A 19198-nucleotide genomic window follows, 5' to 3' on the forward strand; every position below is an offset into this window, starting at 1 on the left:
TTTCAAAATGGCGGCTATCGTAAAAATTCAAAGTGTCATAACTTTGCTAAATAAAATCCTACTAAAAAATGTCGTATGCAAAAAGTGTTTGGAATTTTAATTTGCATATAAAAGCAATTTTTAATTATTTTTTTTAAATAAAAACCGAGTCTTACCATATATTGACCGAGACCTCGAACGAGCTTTTATGCGACTCTGCATACAGTTAACGCTCGTATGAAGCTTCTATTTAAGAAATTGACTTAAATTTTTTATACCAAATAGAGCTTTCAACTATACTTACGATGCTATACAAAAAAATTAAAAATTAAAAAATAAAAGTATTTTTTTTTCAAAACACGTTTAGTGTGATGAGTCGATCGACCCACCATACATACGCTCATAAGATTTTCAATATAGTTAAGGTCAGTGTGAGCTTATTTATACATATTTGAATTTCAAAATTTTGTGACAGTATAGAATTCTTAAGCATCCTGTGTATGTTTGTTAGCAAAATCCATTTTGTCAATTTTTTGCAAAATGGCGACAAGTATTAAAATTCAATCACTTATAACTCAGTAGTGTTTAATTTTGTCAAAAAGGTCTCTATACATGAAATGTTGAGAAGCCTAAAGCTCATCTAAGTAAAATATAAAAAATATATATTTTTGCTTGAAAACAAGCGATGTATCAGTTCGATCGTACCCCCATACTAGCCATTTTGAGACTTTCGGAAGAGTTAACGCTCTTAACTGCTTGGTTTCGAAGATTAAAATTTTAATTTTTAATATCGCATAGAAGTAACGTGCAGCCCCTATACGTTATGTTTAAAAAAAATATATAAATTTTTTTTTCAAAATGGCGGCTATCGTAAAAATTCAAAGTGTCATAACTTTGCTAAATCAAATCCTACTGAAAAATGTCGTATGCAAAAAGTGTTTGGAATTTTAATTTGCATATAAAAGCAATTTTTAATTATTTTTTTTTTAATAAAAACCGAGTCTTACCATATATTGACCGAGACCTCGAACGAGCTTTTATGCGACTCTGCATACAGTTAACGCTCGTATGAAGCTTCTATTTAAGAAATTGACTTAAATTTTTTATACCAAATAGAGCTTTCAACTATACTTACGATACTATACAAAAAAATTAAAAATTAAAAAATAAAAGTATTTTTTTTTCAAAACACGTTTAGTGTGATGAATCGATCGACCCACCATACATACGCTCATAAGATTTTCAATATAGTTAAGGTCAGTGTGAGCTTATTTATACATATTTGAATTTCAAAATTTTGTGACAGTATAGAATTCTTAAGCATCCTGTGTATGTTTGTTAGCAAAATCCATTTTGTCAATTTTTTGCAAAATGGCGACAAGTATTAAAATTCAATCACTTATAACTCAGTAGTGTTCAATTTTGTCAAAAAGGTCTCTATACATGAAATGTTGAGAAGCCTAAAGCTCATCTAAGTAAAATATAAAAAATATATATTTTTGCTTGAAAACAAGCGATGTATCAGTTCGATCGTACCCCCATACTAGCCATTTTGAGACTTTTGGAAGAGTTAACGCTCTTAACTGCTTGGTTTCGAAGATTAAAATTTTAATTTTTTAAATCGCATAGAACTAACGTGCAGCCCCTATACGTTATGTTTAAAAAAAATATATAAAATTTTTTTTCAAAATGGCGGCTATCGTAAAAATTTAAAGTGTCATAACTTTGCTAAATAAAATCCTACTAAAAAATGTCGTATGCAAAAAGTGTTTGGAATTTTAATTTGCATATAAAAGCAATTTTTAATTATTTTTTTTTTAATAAAAACCGAGTCTTACCATATATTGACCGAGACCTCGAACGAGCTTTTATGCGACTCTGCATACAGTTAACGCTCGTATGAAGCTTCTATTTAAGAAATTGACTTGAATTTTTTATACCAAATAGAGCTTTTAACTATACTTACGATACTATACAAAAAAATTAAAAATTAAAAAATAAAAGTATTTTTTTTTCAAAACACGTTTAGTGTGATGAGTCGATCGACCCACCATACATACGCTCATAAGATTTTCAATATAGTTAAGGTCAGTGTGAGCTTATTTATACGTATTTGAATTTCAAAATTTTGTGACAGTATAGAATTCTTAAGCATCCTGTGTATGTTTGTTAGCAAAATCCATTTTGTAAATTTTTTGCAAAATGGCGACAAGTATTAAAATTCAATCACTTATAACTCAGTAGTGTTCAATTTTGTCAAAAAGGTCTCTATACATGAAATGTTGAGAAGCCTAAAGCTCATCTAAGTAAAATATAAAAAATATATATTTTTGCTTGAAAACAAGCGATGTATCAGTTCGATCGTACCCCCATACTAGCCATTTAAAGACTTTCGGAAGAGTTAACGCTCTTAACTGCTTGGTTTTGAAGATTAAAATTTTAATTTTTAATATCGCATAGAACTAACGTGCAGCCCCTATACGTTATGTTTAAAAAAAATATATAAAATTTTTTTTCAAAATGTCGGCTATCGTACAAATTCAAAGTGTCATAACTTTGCTAAATAAAATTCTACTAAAAAATGTCGTATGCAAAAAGTGTTTGGAATTTTAATTTGCATATAAAAGCAATTTTTAATTATTTTTTTTTTAATAAAAACCGAGTCTTACCATATATTGACCGAGACCTCGAACGAGCTTTTATGCGACTCTGCATACAGTTAACGCTGGTATGAAGCTTCTATTTAAGAAATTGACTTGAATTTTTTATAATAAATAGAGCTTTCAACTATACTTACGATACTATACAAAAAAATTAAAAATTAAAAAATAAAAGTATTTTTTTTTCAAAACACGTTTAGTGTGATGAGTCGATCGACCCACCATACATACGCTCATAAGATTTTCAATATAGTTAAGGTCAGTGTGAGCTTATGTATACATATTTAAATTTCAAAATTTTGTGACAGTATAGAATTCTTAAGCATCCTGTGTATGTTTGTTAGCAAAATCCATTTTGTCAATTTTTTTCAAAATGGCGACAACTATTAAAATTCAATCACTTATAACTCAGTAGTGTTTAATTTTGTCAAAAAGGTCTCTATACATGAAATGTTGAGAAGCCTAAAGCTCATCTAAGTAAAATATAAAAAATATATATTTTTGCTTGAAAACAAGCGATGTATCAGTTCGATCGTACCCCCATACTAGCCATTTTGAGACTTTCGGAAGAGTTAACGCTCTTAACTGCTTGGTTTCGAAGATTAAAATTTTAATTTTTAATATCGCATAGAACTAACGTGCAGCCCCTATACGTTATGTTTAAAAAAAATATATAAATTTTTTTTTCAAAATGGCGGCTATCGTAAAAATTCAAAGTGTCATAACTTTGCTAAATAAAATCCTACTAAAAAATGTCGTATGCAAAAAGTGTTTGGAATTTTAATTTGCATATAAAAGCAATTTTTAATTATTTTTTTTTAATAAAAACCGAGTCTTACCATATATTGACCGAGACCTCGAACGAGCTTTTATGCGACTCTGCATACAGTTAACGCTCGTATGAAGCTTTTATTTAAGAAATTGACTTGAATTTTATATACCAAATAGAGCTTTCAACTATACTTACGATACTATACAAAAAAATTAAAAATTAAAAAATAAAAGTATTTTTTTTTCAAAACACGTTTAGTGTGATGAGTCGATCGACCCACCATACATACGCTCATAAGATTTTCAATATAGTTAAGGTCAGTGTGAGCTTATTTATACATATTTGAATTTCAAAATTTTGTGACAGTATAGAATTCTTAAGCATCCTGTGTATGTTTGTTAGCAAAATCCATTTTGTCAATTTTTTGCAAAATGGCGACAAGTATTAAAATTCAATCACTTATAACTCAGTAGTGTTTAATTTTGTCAAAAAGGTCTCTATACATGAAATGTTGAGAAGCCTAAAGCTCATCTAAGTAAAATATAAAAAATATATATTTTTGCTTGAAAACAAGCGATGTATCAGTTCGATCGTACCCCCATACTAGCCATTTTGAGTCTTTCGGAAGAGTTAACGCTCTTAACTGCTTGGTTTCGAAGATTGAAATTTTAAGTTTTAATATCGCATAGAACTAACGTGCAGCCCCTATACGTTATGTTTAAAAAAAATATATAAAAATTTTTTTCAAAATGGCATATATCGTAAAAATTCAAAGTGTCATAACTTTGCTAAATAAAATCCTACTAAAAAATGTCGTATGCAAAAAGTGTTTGGAATTTTAATTTGCATATAAAAACAATTTTTAATTATTTTTTTTTTAATAAAAACCGAGTCTTACCATATATTGACCGAGACCTCGAACGAGCTTTTATGCGACTCTGCATACAGTTAACGCTCGTATGAAGCTTCTATTTAAGAAATTGACTTAAATTTTTTATACCAAATAGAGCTTTCAACTATACTTACGATACTATACAAAAAAATTAAAAATTAAAAAATAAAAGTATTTTTTTTTCAAAACACGTTTAGTGTGATGAATCGATCGACCCACCATACATACGCTCATAAGATTTTCAATATAGTTAAGGTCAGTGTGAGCTTATTTATACATATTTGAATTTCAAAATTTTGTGACAGTATAGAATTCTTAAGCAACCTGTGTATGTTTGTTAGCAAAATCCATTTTGTCAATTTTTTGCAAAATGGCGACAAGTATTAAAATTCAATCACTTATTACTCAGTAGTGTTCAATTTTGTCAAAAAGGTCTCTATACATGAAATGTTGAGAAGCCTAAAGCTTATCTAAGTAAAATATAAAAAATATATATTTTTGCTTGAAAACAAGCGATGTATCAGTTCGATCGTACCCCCATACTAGCCATTTTGAGACTTTCGGAAGAGTTAACGCTCTTAACTGCTTGGTTTCGAAGATTAAAATTTTAATTTTTAATATCGCATAGAACTAACGGGCAGCCCCTATACGTTATGTTTAAAAAAAATATATAATTTTTTTTTTCAAAATGGCGGCTATCGTGAAAATTCAAAGTGTCATAACTTTGCTAAATAAAATCCTACTAAAAAATGTCGTATGCAAAAAGTGTTTGGAATTTTAATTTGCATATAAAAGCAATTTTTAATTATTTTTTTTTTAATAAAAACCGAGTCTTACCATATATTGACCGAGACCTCGAACGAGCTTTTATGCGACTCTGCATACAGTTAACGCTCGTATGAAGCTTCTATTTAAGAAATTGACTTGAATTTTTTATACCAAATAGAGCTTTCAACTATACTTACGATACTATACAAAAAAATTAAAAATTAAAAAATAAAAGTATTTTTTTTTCAAAACACGTTTAGTGTGATGAGTCGATCGACCCACCATACATACGCTCATAAGATTTTCAATATAGTTAAGGTCAGTGTGAGCTTATTTATACGTATTTAAATTTCAAAATTTTGTGACAGTATAGAATTCTTAAGCATCCTGTGTATGTTTGTTAGCAAAATCCATTTTGTAAATTTTTTGCAAAATGGCGACAAGTATTAAAATTCAATCACTTATAACTCAGTAGTGTTCAATTTTGTCAAAAAGGTCTCTATACATGAAATGTTGAGAAGCCTAAAGCTCATCTAAGTAAAATATAAAAAATATATATTTTTGCTTGAAAACAAGCGATGTATCAGTTCGATCGTACCCCCATACTAGCCATTTTGAGACTTTTGGAAGAGTTAACGCTCTTAACTGCTTGGTTTCGAAGATTAAAATTTTAATTTTTTAAATCGCATAGAACTAACGTGCAGCCCCTATACGTTATGTTTAAAAAAAATATATAAATTTTTTTTTCAAAATGGCGGCTATCGTAAAAATTTAAAGTGTCATAACTTTGCTAAATAAAATCCTACTAAAAAATGTCGTATGCAAAAAGTGTTTGGAATTTTAATTTGCATATAAAAGCAATTTTTAATTATTTTTTTTTTAATAAAAACCGAGTCTTACCATATATTGACCGAGACCTCGAACGAGCTTTTATGCGACTCTGCATACAGTTAACGCTCGTATGAAGCTTCTATTTAAGAAATTGACTTGAATTTTTTATACCAAATAGAGCTTTTAACTATACTTACGATACTATACAAAAAAATTAAAAATTAAAAAATAAAAGTATTTTTTTTTCAAAACACGTTTAGTGTGATGAGTCGATCGACCCACCATACATACGCTCATAAGATTTTCAATATAGTTAAGGTCAGTGTGAGCTTATTTATACGTATTTGAATTTCAAAATTTTGTGACAGTATAGAATTCTTAAGCATCCTGTGTATGTTTGTTAGCAAAATCCATTTTGTAAATTTTTTGCAAAATGGCGACAAGTATTAAAATTCAATCACTTATAACTCAGTAGTGTTCAATTTTGTCAAAAAGGTCTCTATACATGAAATGTTGAGAAGCCTAAAGCTCATCTAAGTAAAATATAAAAAATATATATTTTTGCTTGAAAACAAGCGATGTATCAGTTCGATCGTACCCCCATACTAGCCATTTAAAGACTTTCGGAAGAGTTAACGCTCTTAACTGCTTGGTTTTGAAGATTAAAATTTTAATTTTTAATATCGCATAGAACTAACGTGCAGCCCCTATACGTTATGTTTAAAAAAAATATATAAAATTTTTTTTCAAAATGTCGGCTATCGTACAAATTCAAAGTGTCATAACTTTGCTAAATAAAATTCTACTAAAAAATGTCGTATGCAAAAAGTGTTTGGAATTTTAATTTGCATATAAAAGCAATTTTTAATTATTTTTTTTTTAATAAAAACCGAGTCTTACCATATATTGACCGAGACCTCGAACGAGCTTTTATGCGACTCTGCATACAGTTAACGCTGGTATGAAGCTTCTATTTAAGAAATTGACTTGAATTTTTTATAATAAATAGAGCTTTCAACTATACTTACGATACTATACAAAAAAATTAAAAATTAAAAAATAAAAGTATTTTTTTTTCAAAACACGTTTAGTGTGATGAGTCGATCGACCCACCATACATACGCTCATAAGATTTTCAATATAGTTAAGGTCAGTGTGAGCTTATGTATACATATTTAAATTTCAAAATTTTGTGACAGTATAGAATTCTTAAGCATCCTGTGTATGTTTGTTAGCAAAATCCATTTTGTCAATTTTTTTCAAAATGGCGACAACTATTAAAATTCAATCACTTATAACTCAGTAGTGTTTAATTTTGTCAAAAAGGTCTCTATACATGAAATGTTGAGAAGCCTAAAGCTCATCTAAGTAAAATATAAAAAATATATATTTTTGCTTGAAAACAAGCGATGTATCAGTTCGATCGTACCCCCATACTAGCCATTTTGAGACTTTCGGAAGAGTTAACGCTCTTAACTGCTTGGTTTCGAAGATTAAAATTTTAATTTTTAATATCGCATAGAACTAACGTGCAGCCCCTATACGTTATGTTTAAAAAAAATATATAAATTTTTTTTTCAAAATGGCGGCTATCGTAAAAATTCAAAGTGTCATAACTTTGCTAAATAAAATCCTACTAAAAAATGTCGTATGCAAAAAGTGTTTGGAATTTTAATTTGCATATAAAAGCAATTTTTAATTATTTTTTTTTAATAAAAACCGAGTCTTACCATATATTGACCGAGACCTCGAACGAGCTTTTATGCGACTCTGCATACAGTTAACGCTCGTATGAAGCTTCTATTTAAGAAATTGACTTCAATTTTTTATACCAAATAGAGCTTTCAACTATACTTACGATACTATACAAAAAAATTAAAAATTAAAAAATAAAAGTATTTTTTTTTCAAAACACGTTTAGTGTGATGAGTCGATCGACCCACCATACATACGCTCATAAGATTTTCAATATAGTTAAGGTCAGTGTGAGCTTATTTATACATATTTGAATTTCAAAATTTTGTGACAGTATAGAATTTTTAAGCATCCTGTGTATGTTTGTTAGCAAAATCCATTTTGTCAATTTTTTGCAAAATGGCGACAAGTATTAAAATTCAATCACTTATTACTCAGTAGTGTTCAATTTTGTCAAAAAGGTCTCTATACATGAAATGTTGAGAAGCCTAAAGCTCATCTAAGTAAAATATAAAAAATATATATTTTTGCTTGAAAACAAGCGATGTATCAGTTCGATCGTACCCCCATACTAGCCATTTTGAGACTTTCGGAAGAGTTAACGCTCTTAACTGCTTGGTTTCGAAGATTAAAATTTTAATTTTTAATATCGCATAGAAATAACGTGCAGCCCCTATACGTTATGTTTAAAAAAAATATATAAAATTTTTTTTCAAAATGGCGGCTATCGTAAAAATTCAAAGTGTCATAACTTTGCTAAATAAAATCCTACTAAAAAATGTCGTATGCAAAAAGTGTTTGGAATTTTAATTTGCATATAAAAGCAATTTTTAATTATTTTTTTTTTAATAAAAACCGAGTCTTACCATATATTGACCGAGACCTCGAACGAGCTTTTATGCGACTCTGCATACAGTTAACGCTCGTATGAAGCTTCTATTTAAGAAATTGACTTGAATTTTTTATACCAAATAGAGCTTTCAACTATACTTACGATACTATACAAAAAAATTAAAAATTAAAAAATAAAAGTATTTTTTTTTCAAAACACGTTTAGTGTGATGAGTCGATCGACCCACCATACATACGCTCATAAGATTTTCAATATAGTTAAGGTCAGTGTGAGCTTATTTATACGTATTTGAATTTCAAAATTTTGTGACAGTATAGAATTCTTAAGCATCCTGTGTATGTTTGTTAGCAAAATCCATTTTGTCAATTTTTTGCAAAATGGCGACAAGTATTAAAATTCAATCACTTATAACTCAGTAGTGTTCAATTTTGTCAAAAAGGTCTCTATACATGAAATGTTGAGAAGCCTAAAGCTCATCTAAGTAAAATATAAAAAATATATATTTTTGCTTGAAAACAAGCGATGTATCAGTTCGATCGTACCCCCATACTAGCCATTTTGAGACTTTCGGAAGAGTTAACGCTCTTAACTGCTTGGTTTCGAAGATTAAAATTTTAATTTTTAATATCGCATAGAACTAACGTGCAGCCCCTATACGTTATGTTTAAAAAAAATATATAAAATTTTTTTTCAAAATGGCGGCTATCGTAAAAATTCAAAGTGTCATAACTTTGTAAATAAAATCCTACTAAAAAATGTCGTATGCAAAAAGTGTTTGGAATTTTAATTTGCATATAAAAGCAATTTTTAATTATTTTTTTTTTAATAAAAACCGAGTCTTACCATATATTGACCGAGACTTCGAACGAGCTTTTATGCGACTCTGCATACAGTTAACGCTCGTATGAAGCTTCTATTTAAGAAATTGACTTGAATTTTTTATACCAAATAGAGCTTTCAACTATACTTACGATACTATACAAAAAAATTAAAAATTAAAAAATAAAAGTATTTTTTTTTCAAAACACGTTTAGTGTGATGAGTCGATCGACCCACCATACATACGCTCATAAGATTTTCAATATAGTTAAGGTCAGTGTGAGCTTATTTATACATATTTGAATTTCAAAATTTTGTGACAGTATAGAATTCTTAAGCATCCTGTGTATGTTTGTTAGCAAAATCCATTTTGTCAATTTTTTGCAAAATGGCGACAAGTATTAAAATTCAATCACTTATTACTCAGTAGTGTTCAATTTTGTCAAAAAGGTCTCTATACATGAAATGTTGAGAAGCCTAAAGCTCATCTAAGTAAAATATAAAAAATATATATTTTTGCTTGAAAACAAGCGATGTATCAGTTCGATCGTACCCCCATACTAGCCATTTTGAGACTTTCGGAAGAATTAACGCTCTTAACTGCTTGGTTTCGAAGATTAAAATTTTAATTTTTCATATCGCATAGAAGTAACGTGCAGCCCCTATACGTTATGTTTAAAAAAAATATATAAATTTTTTTTTCAAAATGGCGGCTATCGTAAAAATTCAAAGTGTCATAACTTTGCTAAATAAAATCCTACTAAAAAATGTCTAATGCAAAAAGTGTTTGGAATTTTAATTTGCATATAAAAGCAATTTTTAATTATTTTTTTTTTAATAAAAACCGAGTCTTACCATATATTGACCGAGACCTCGAACGAGCTTTTATGCGACTCTGCATACAGATAACGCTCGTATGAAGCTTCTATTTAAGAAATTGACTTGAATTTTTTATACCAAATAGAGCTTTCAACTATACTTACGATTCTATACAAAAAAATTAAAAATTAAAAAATAAAAGTATTTTTTTTTCAAAACACGTTTAGTGTGATGAGTCGATCGACCCACCATACATACGCTCATAAGATTTTCAATATAGTTAAGGTCAGTGTGAGCTTATTTATACATATTTGAATTTCAAAATTTTGTGACAGCATAGAATTCTTAAGCATCCTGTGTATGTTTGTTAGCAAAATCCATTTTGTCAATTTTTTGCAAAATGGCGACAAGTATTAAAATTCAATCACTTATTACTCAGTAGTGTTCAATTTTGTCAAAAAGGTCTCTATACATGAAATGTTGAGAAGCCTAAAGCTCATCTAAGTAAAATATAAAAAATATATATTTTTGCTTGAAAACAAGCGATGTATCAGTTCGATCGTACCCCCATACTAGCCATTTTGAGACTTTCGGAAGAGTTAACGCTCTTAACTGCTTGGTTTCGAAGATTAAAATTTTAATTTTTAATATCGCATAGAACTAACGTGCAGCCCCTATACGTTATGTTAAAAAAAAATATATAAATTTTTTTTTCAAAATGGCGGCTATCGTAAAAATTCAAAGTGTCATAACTTTGCTAAATAAAATCCTACTAAAAAATGTCGTATGCAAAAAGTGTTTGGAATTTTAATTTGCATATAAAAGCAATTTTTAATTATTTTTTTTTTTAATAAAAACCGAGTCTTAAAATATATTGACCGAGACCTCGAACGAGCTTTTATGCGACTCTGCATACAGTTAACGCTCGTATGAAGCTTCTATTTAAGAAATTGACTTGAATTTTTTATACCAAATAGAGCTTTCAACTATACTTACGATACTATACAAAAAAATTAAAAATTAAAAAATAAAAGTATTTTTTTTTCAAAACACGTTTAGTGTGATGAGTCGATCGACCCACCATACATACGCTCATAAGATTTTCAATATAGTTAAGGTCAGTGTGAGCTTATTTATACATATTTGAATTTCAAAATTTTGTGACAGTATAGAATTTTTAAGCATCCTGTGTATGTTTGTTAGCAAAATCCATTTTGTCAATTTTTTGCAAAATGGCGACAAGTATTAAAATTCAATCACTTATTACTCAGTAGTGTTCAATTTTGTCAAAAAGGTCTCTATACATGAAATGTTGAGAAGCCTAAAGCTCATCTAAGTAAAATATAAAAAATATATATTTTTGCTTGAAAACAAGCGATGTATCAGTTCGATCGTACCCCCATACTAGCCATTTTGAGACTTTCGGAAGAGTTAACGCTCTTAACTGCTTGGTTTCGAAGATTAAAATTTTAATTTTTAATATCGCATAGAACTAACGTGCAGCCCCTATACGTTATGTTTAAAAAAAATATATAAAATTTTTTTAAAATGGCGGCTATCGTAAAAATTCAAAGTGTCATAACTTTGCTAAATAAAATCCTACTAAAAAATGTCGTATGCAAAAAGGGTTTGGAATTTTAATTTGCATATAAAAGCAATTTTTAATTATTTTTTTTTTAATAAAAACCGAGTCTTACCATATATTGACCGAGACCTCGAACGAGCTTTTATGCGACTCTGCATACAGTTAACGCTCGTATGAAGCTTCTATTTAAGAAATTGACTTGAATTTTTTATACCAAATAGAGCTTTCAACTATACTTACGATACTATACAAAAAAATTAAAAATTTTAAATATAGTTAAGGTCAGTGTGAGCTTATTTATACATATTTGAATTTCAAAATTTTGTGACAGTATAGAATTCTTAAGCATCCTGTGTATGTTTGTTAGCAAAATCCATTTTGTCAATTTTTTGCAAAATGGCGACAAGTATTAAAATTCAATCACTTATAACTCAGTAGTGTTCAATTTTGTCAAAAAGGTCTCTATACATGAAATGTTGAGAAGCCTAAAGCTCATCTAAGTAAAATATAAAAAATATATATTTTTGCTTGAAAACAAGCGATGTATCAGTTCGATCGTACCCCCATACTAGCCATTTTGAGACTTTCGGAAGAGTTAACGCTCTTAACTGCTTGGTTTCGAAGATTAAAATTTTAATTTTTAATATCGCATAGAAGTAACGTGCAGCCCCTATACGTTATGTTTAAAAAAAATATATAAATTTTTTTTTCAAAATGGCGGCTATCGTAAAAATTCAAAGTGTCATAACTTTGCTAAATAAAATCCTACTAAAAAATGTCGTATGCAAAAAGTGTTTGGAATTTTAATTTGCATATAAAAGCAATTTTTAATTATTTTTTTTTAAATAAAAACCGAGTCTTACCATATATTGACCGAGACCTCGAACGAGCTTTTATGCGACTCTGCATACAGTTAACGCTCGTATGAAGCTTCTATTTAAGAAATTGACTTGAATTTTTTATACCAAATAGAGCTTTCAACTATACTTACGATACTATACAAAAAAATTAAAAATTAAAAAATAAAAGTATTTTTTTTTCAAAACACGTTTAGTGTGATGAGTCGATCGACCCACCATACATACGCTCATAAGATTTTCAATATAGTTAAGGTCAGTGTGAGCTTATTTATACATATTTGAATTTCAAAATTTTGTGACAGTATAGAATTTTTAAGCATCCTGTGTATGTTTGTTAGCAAAATCCATTTTGTCAATTTTTTGCAAAATGGCGACAAGTATTAAAATTCAATCACTTATTACTCAGTAGTGTTCAATTTTGTCAAAAAGGTCTCTATACATGAAATGTTGAGAAGCCTAAAGCTCATCTAAGTAAAATATAAAAAATATATATTTTTGCTTGAAAACAAGCGATGTATCAGTTCGATCGTACCCCCATACTACCCATTTTGAGACTTTCGGAAGAGTTAACGCTCTTAACTGCTTGGTTTCGAAGATTAAAATTTTAATTTTTCATATCGCATAGAAGTAACGTGCAGCCCCTATACGTTATGTTTAAAAAAAATATATAATTTTTTTTTTCAAAATATCGGCTATCGTAAAAATTCAAAGTGTCATAACTTTGCTAAATAAAATCCTACTAAAAAATGTCGTATGCAAAAAGTGTTTGGAATTTTAATTTGCATATAAAAGCAATTTTTAATTATTTTTTTTTAATAAAAACCGAGTCTTACCATATATTGACCGAGACCTCGAACGAGCTTTTATGCGACTCTGCATACAGTTAACGCTCGTATGAAGCTTCTATTTAAGAAATTGACTTGAATTTTTTATACCAAATAGAGCTTTCAACTATACTTACGATACTATACAAAAAAATTAAAAATTAAAAAATAAAAGTATTTTTTTTTCAAAACACGTTTAGTGTGATGAGTCGATCGACCCACCATACATACGCTCATAAGATTTTCAATATAGTTAAGGTCAGTGTGAGCTTATTTATACATATTTGAATTTCAAAATTTTGTGACAGCATAGAATTCTTAAGCATCCTGTGTATGTTTGTTAGCAAAATCCATTTTGTCAATTTTTTGCAAAATGGCGACAAGTATTAAAATTCAATCACTTATTACTCAGTAGTGTTCAATTTTGTCAAAAAGATCTCTAAACATGAAATGTTGAGAAGCCTAAAGCTCATCTAAGTAAAATATAAAAAATATATATTTTTGCTTGAAAACAAGCGATGTATCAGTTCGATCGTACCCCCATACTAGCCATTTTGAGACTTTCGGAAGAGTTAACGCTCTTAACTGCTTGGTTTCGAAGATTTATATTTTAATTTTTAATATCGCATAGAACTAACGTGCAGCCCCTATACGTTATGTTTAAAACAAATATATAAATTTTTTTTTCAAAATGGCGGCTATCGTAAAAATTCAAAGTGTTATAACTTTGCTAAATAAAATCCTACTAAAAAATGTCGTATGCAAAAAGTGTTTGGAATTTTAATTTGCATATAAAAGCAATTTTTAATTATTTTTTTTTTAATAAAAACCGAGTCTTACCATATATTGACCGAGACCTCGAACGAGCTTTTATGCGACTCTGCATACAGTTAACGCTCGTATGAAGCTTCTATTTAAGAAATTGACTTGAATTTTTTATACCAACTAGAGCTTTCAACTATACTTACGATACTATACAAAAAAATTAAAAATTAAAAAATAAAAGTATTTTTTTTTCAAAACACGTTTAGTGTGATGAGTCGATCGACCCACCATACATACGCTCATAAGATTTTCAATATAGTTAAGGTCAGTGTGAGCTTATTTATACATATTTGAATTTCAAAATTTTGTGACAGCATAGAATTCTTAAGCATCCTGTGTATGTTTGTTAGCAAAATCCATTTTGTCAATTTTTTGCAAAATGGCGACAAGTATTAAAATTCAATCACTTATTACTCAGTAGTGTTCAATTTTGTCAAAAAGATCTCTAAACATGAAATGTTGAGAAGCCTAAAGCTCATCTAAGTAAAATATAAAAAATATATATTTTTGCTTGAAAACAAGCGATGTATCAGTTCGATCGTACCCCCATACTAGCCATTTTGAGACTTTCGGAAGAGTTAACGCTCTTAACTGCTTGGTTTCGAAGATTTATATTTTAATTTTTAATATCGCATAGAACTAACGTGCAGCCCCTATACGTTATGTTTAAAACAAATATATAAATTTTTTTTTCAAAATGGCGGCTATCGTAAAAATTCAAAGTGTTATAACTTTGCTAAATAAAATCCTACTAAAAAATGTCGTATGCAAAAAGTGTTTGGAATTTTAATTTGCATATAAAAGCAATTTTTAATTATTTTTTTTTTAATAAAAACCGAGTCTTACCATATATTGACCGAGACCTCGAACGAGCTTTTATGCGACTCTGCATACAGTTAACGCTCGTATGAAGCTTCTATTTAAGAAATTGACTTGAATTTTTTATACCAACTAGAGCTTTCAACTATACTTACGATACTATACAAAAAAATTAAAAATTAAAAAATAAAAGTATTTTTTTTTCAAAACACGTTTAGTGTGATGAGTCGATCGACCCACCATACATACGCTCATAAGATTTTCAATATAGTTAAGGTCAGTGTGAGCTTATTTATACATATTTGAATTTCAAAATTTTGTGACAGTATAGAATTCTTAAGCATCCTGTGTATGTTTGTTAGCAAAATCCATTTTGTCAATTTTTTGCAAAATGGCGACAAGTATTAAAATTCAATCACTTATTACTCAGTAGTGTTCAATTTTGTCAAAAAGGTCTCTATACATGAAATGTTGAGAAGCCTAAAGCTCATCTAAGTAAAATATAAAAAATATATATTTTTGCTTGAAAACAAGCGATGTATCAGTTCGATCGTACCCCCATACTAGCCATTTTGAGACTTTCGGAAGAGTTAACGCTCTTAACTGCTTGGTTTCGAAGATTAAAATTTTAATTTTTAATATCGCATAGAACTAACGTGCAGCCCCTATACGTTATGTTTAAAAAAAATATATAAAATTTTTTTTCAAAATGGCGGCTATCGTAAAAATTCAAAGTGTCATAACTTTGCTAAATCAAATCCTACTGAAAAATGTCGTATGCAAAAAGTGTTTGGAATTTTATTTTGCATATAAAAGCAATTTTTAATTATTTTTTTTTTAATAAAAACCGAGTCTTACCATATATTGACCGAGACCTCGAACGAGCTTTTATGCGACTCTGCATACAGTTAACGCTCGTATGAAGCTTCTATTTAAGAAATTGACTTGAATTTTTTATACCAAATAGAGCTTTCAACTATACTTACGATACTATACAAAAAAATTAAAAATTAAAAAATAAAAGTATTTTTTTTTCAAAACACGTTTAGTGTGATGAGTCGATCGACCCACCATACATACGCTCATAAGATTTTCAATATAGTTAAGGTCAGTGTGAGCTTATTTATACATATTTGAATTTCAAAATTTTGTGACAGTATAGAATTCTTAAGCATCCTGTGTATGTTTGTTAGCAAAATCCATTTTGTCAATTTTTTGCAAAATGGCGACAAGTATTAAAATTCAATCACTTATTACTCAGTAGTGTTCAATTTTGTCAAAAAGGTCTCTATACATGAAATGTTGAGAAGCTTAAAGCTCATCTAAGTAAAATATAAAAAATATATATTTTTGCTTGAAAACAAGCGATGTATCAGTTCGATCGTACCCCCATACTAGCCATTTTGAGACTTTCGGAAGAGTTAACGCTCTTAACTGCTTGGTTTCGAAGATTAAAATTAAAATTTTAAGTATCGCATAGAACTAACGCGCAGCCCCTATACGTTATGTTTAAAAAAAATATATAATTTTTTTTTTCAAAATTACGGCTATCGTAAAAATTCAAAGTGTCATAACTTTGCTAAATGACATCCTACTGAAAAATGTCGTATGCAAAAAGTGTTTGGAATTTTAATTTGCATATAAAAGCAATTTTTAGTTATTTTTTTTTAATAAAAACCGAGTCTTACCATATATTGACCGAGACCTCGAACGAGCTTTTATGCGACTCTGCATACAGTTAACGCTCGTATGAAGCTTCTATTTAAGAAATTGACTTGAATTTTTTATACCAAATAGAGCTTTCAACTATACTTACGATACTATACAAAAAAATTAAAAATTAAAAAATAAAAGTATTTTTTTTTCAAAACACGTTTAGTGTGATGAGTCGATCGACCCACCATACATACGCTCATAAGATTTTCAATATAGTTAAGGTCAGTGTGAGCTTATTTATACATATTTGAATTTCAAAATTTTGTGACAGTATAGAATTCTTAAGCATCCTGTGTATGTTTGTTAGCAAAATCCATTTTGTCAATTTTTTGCAAAATGGCGACAAGTATTAAAATTCAATCACTTATTACTCAGTAGTGTTCAATTTTGTCAAAAAGGTCTCTATACATGAAATGTTGAGAAGCCTAAAGCTCATCTAAGTAAAATATAAAAAATATATATTTTTGCTTGAAAACAAGCGATGTATCAGTTCGATCGTACCCCCATACTAGCCATTTTGAGACTTTCGGAAGAGTTAACGCTCTTAACTGCTTGGTTTCGAAGATTAAAATTTTAATTTTTAATATCGCATAGAACTAACGTGCAGCCCCTATACGTTATGTTTAAAAAAAATATATAAAATTTTTTTAAAATGGCGGCTATCGTAAAAATTCAAAGTGTCATAACTTTGCTAAATAAAATCCTACTAAAAAATGTCGTATGCAAAAAGTGTTTGGAATTTTAATTTGCATATAAAAGCAATTTTTAATTATTTTTTTTTTAATAAAAACCGAGTCTTACCATATATTGACCGAGACCTCGAACGAGCTTTTATGCGACTCTGCATACAGTTAACGCTCGTATGAAGCTTCTATTTAAGAAATTGACTTGAATTTTTTATACCAAATAGAGCTTTCAACTATACTTACGATTCTATACAAAAAAATTAAAAATTAAAAAATAAAAGTATTTTTTTTTCAAAACACGTTTAGTGTGATGAGTCGATCGACCCACCATACATACGCTCATAAGATTTTAAATATAGTTAAGGTCAGTGTGAGCTTATTTATACATATTTGAATTTCAAAATTTTGTGACAGTATAGAATTCTTAAGCATCCTGTGTATGTTTGTTAGCAAAATCCATTTTGTCAATTTTTTGCAAAATGGCGACAAGTATTAAAATTCAATCACTTATAACTCAGTAGTGTTCAATTTTGTCAAAAAGGTCTCTATACATGAAATGTTGAGAAGCCTAAAGCTCATCTAAGTAAAATATAAAAAATATATATTTTTGCTTGAAAACAAGCGATGTATCAGTTCGATCGTACCCCCATACTAGCCATTTTGAGACTTTCGGAAGAGTTAACGCTCTTAACTGCTTGGTTTCGAAGATTAAAATTTTAATTTTTAATATCGCATAGAAGTAACGTGCAGCCCCTATACGTTATGTTTAAAAAAAATATATAAATTTTTTTTTCAAAATGGCGGCTATCGTAAAAATTCAAAGTGTCATAACTTTGCTAAATAAAATCCTACTAAAAAATGTCGTATGCAAAAAGTGTTTGGAATTTTAATTTGCATATAATAGCAATTTTTAATTATTTTTTTTTAATAAAAACCGAGTCTTACCATATATTGACCGAGACCTCGAACGAGCTTTTATGCGACTCTGCATACAGTTAACGCTCGTATGAAGCTTCTATTTAAGAAATTGACTTGAATTTTTTATACCAAATAGAGCTTTCAACTATACTTACGATACTATACAAAAAAATTAAAAATTAAAAAATAAAAGTATTTTTTTTTCAAAACACGTTTAGTGTGATGAGTCGATCGACCCACCATACATACGCTCATAAGATTTTCAATATAGTTAAGGTCAGTGTGAGCTTATTTATACATATTTGAATTTCAAAATTTTGTGACAGCATAGAATTCTTAAGCATCCTGTGTATGTTTGTTAGCAAAATCCATTTTGTCAATTTTTTGCAAAATGGCGACAAGTATTAAAATTCAATCACTTATTACTCAGTAGTGTTCAATTTTGTCAAAAAGGTCTCTATACATGAAATGTTGAGAAGCCTAAAGCTCATCTAAGTAAAATATAAAAAATATATATTTTTGCTTGAAAACAAGCGATGTATCAGTTCGATCGTACCCCCATACTAGCCATTTTGAGACTTTCGGAAGAGTTAACGCTCTTAACTGCTTGGTTTCGAAGATTAAAATTTTAATTTTTAATATCGCATAGAACTAACGTGCAGCCCCTATACGTTATGTTAAAAAAAAATATATAAAATTTTTTTTAAAATTGCGGCTATCGTAAAAATTCAAAGTGTCATAACTTTGCTAAATAAAATCCTACTAAAAAATGTCGTATGCAAAAAGTGTTTGGAATTTTAATTTGCATATAAAAGCAATTTTTAATTATTTTTTTTTTAATAAAAACCGAGTCTTACCATATATTGACCGAGACCTC

Source organism: Plectrocnemia conspersa, unplaced genomic scaffold, assembly GCF_051122295.1.
Source record: "Plectrocnemia conspersa isolate PC_06_02 unplaced genomic scaffold, ASM5112229v1 ptg000014l, whole genome shotgun sequence".
Taxonomy (NCBI): Eukaryota; Metazoa; Arthropoda; class Insecta; order Trichoptera; family Polycentropodidae; genus Plectrocnemia; species Plectrocnemia conspersa.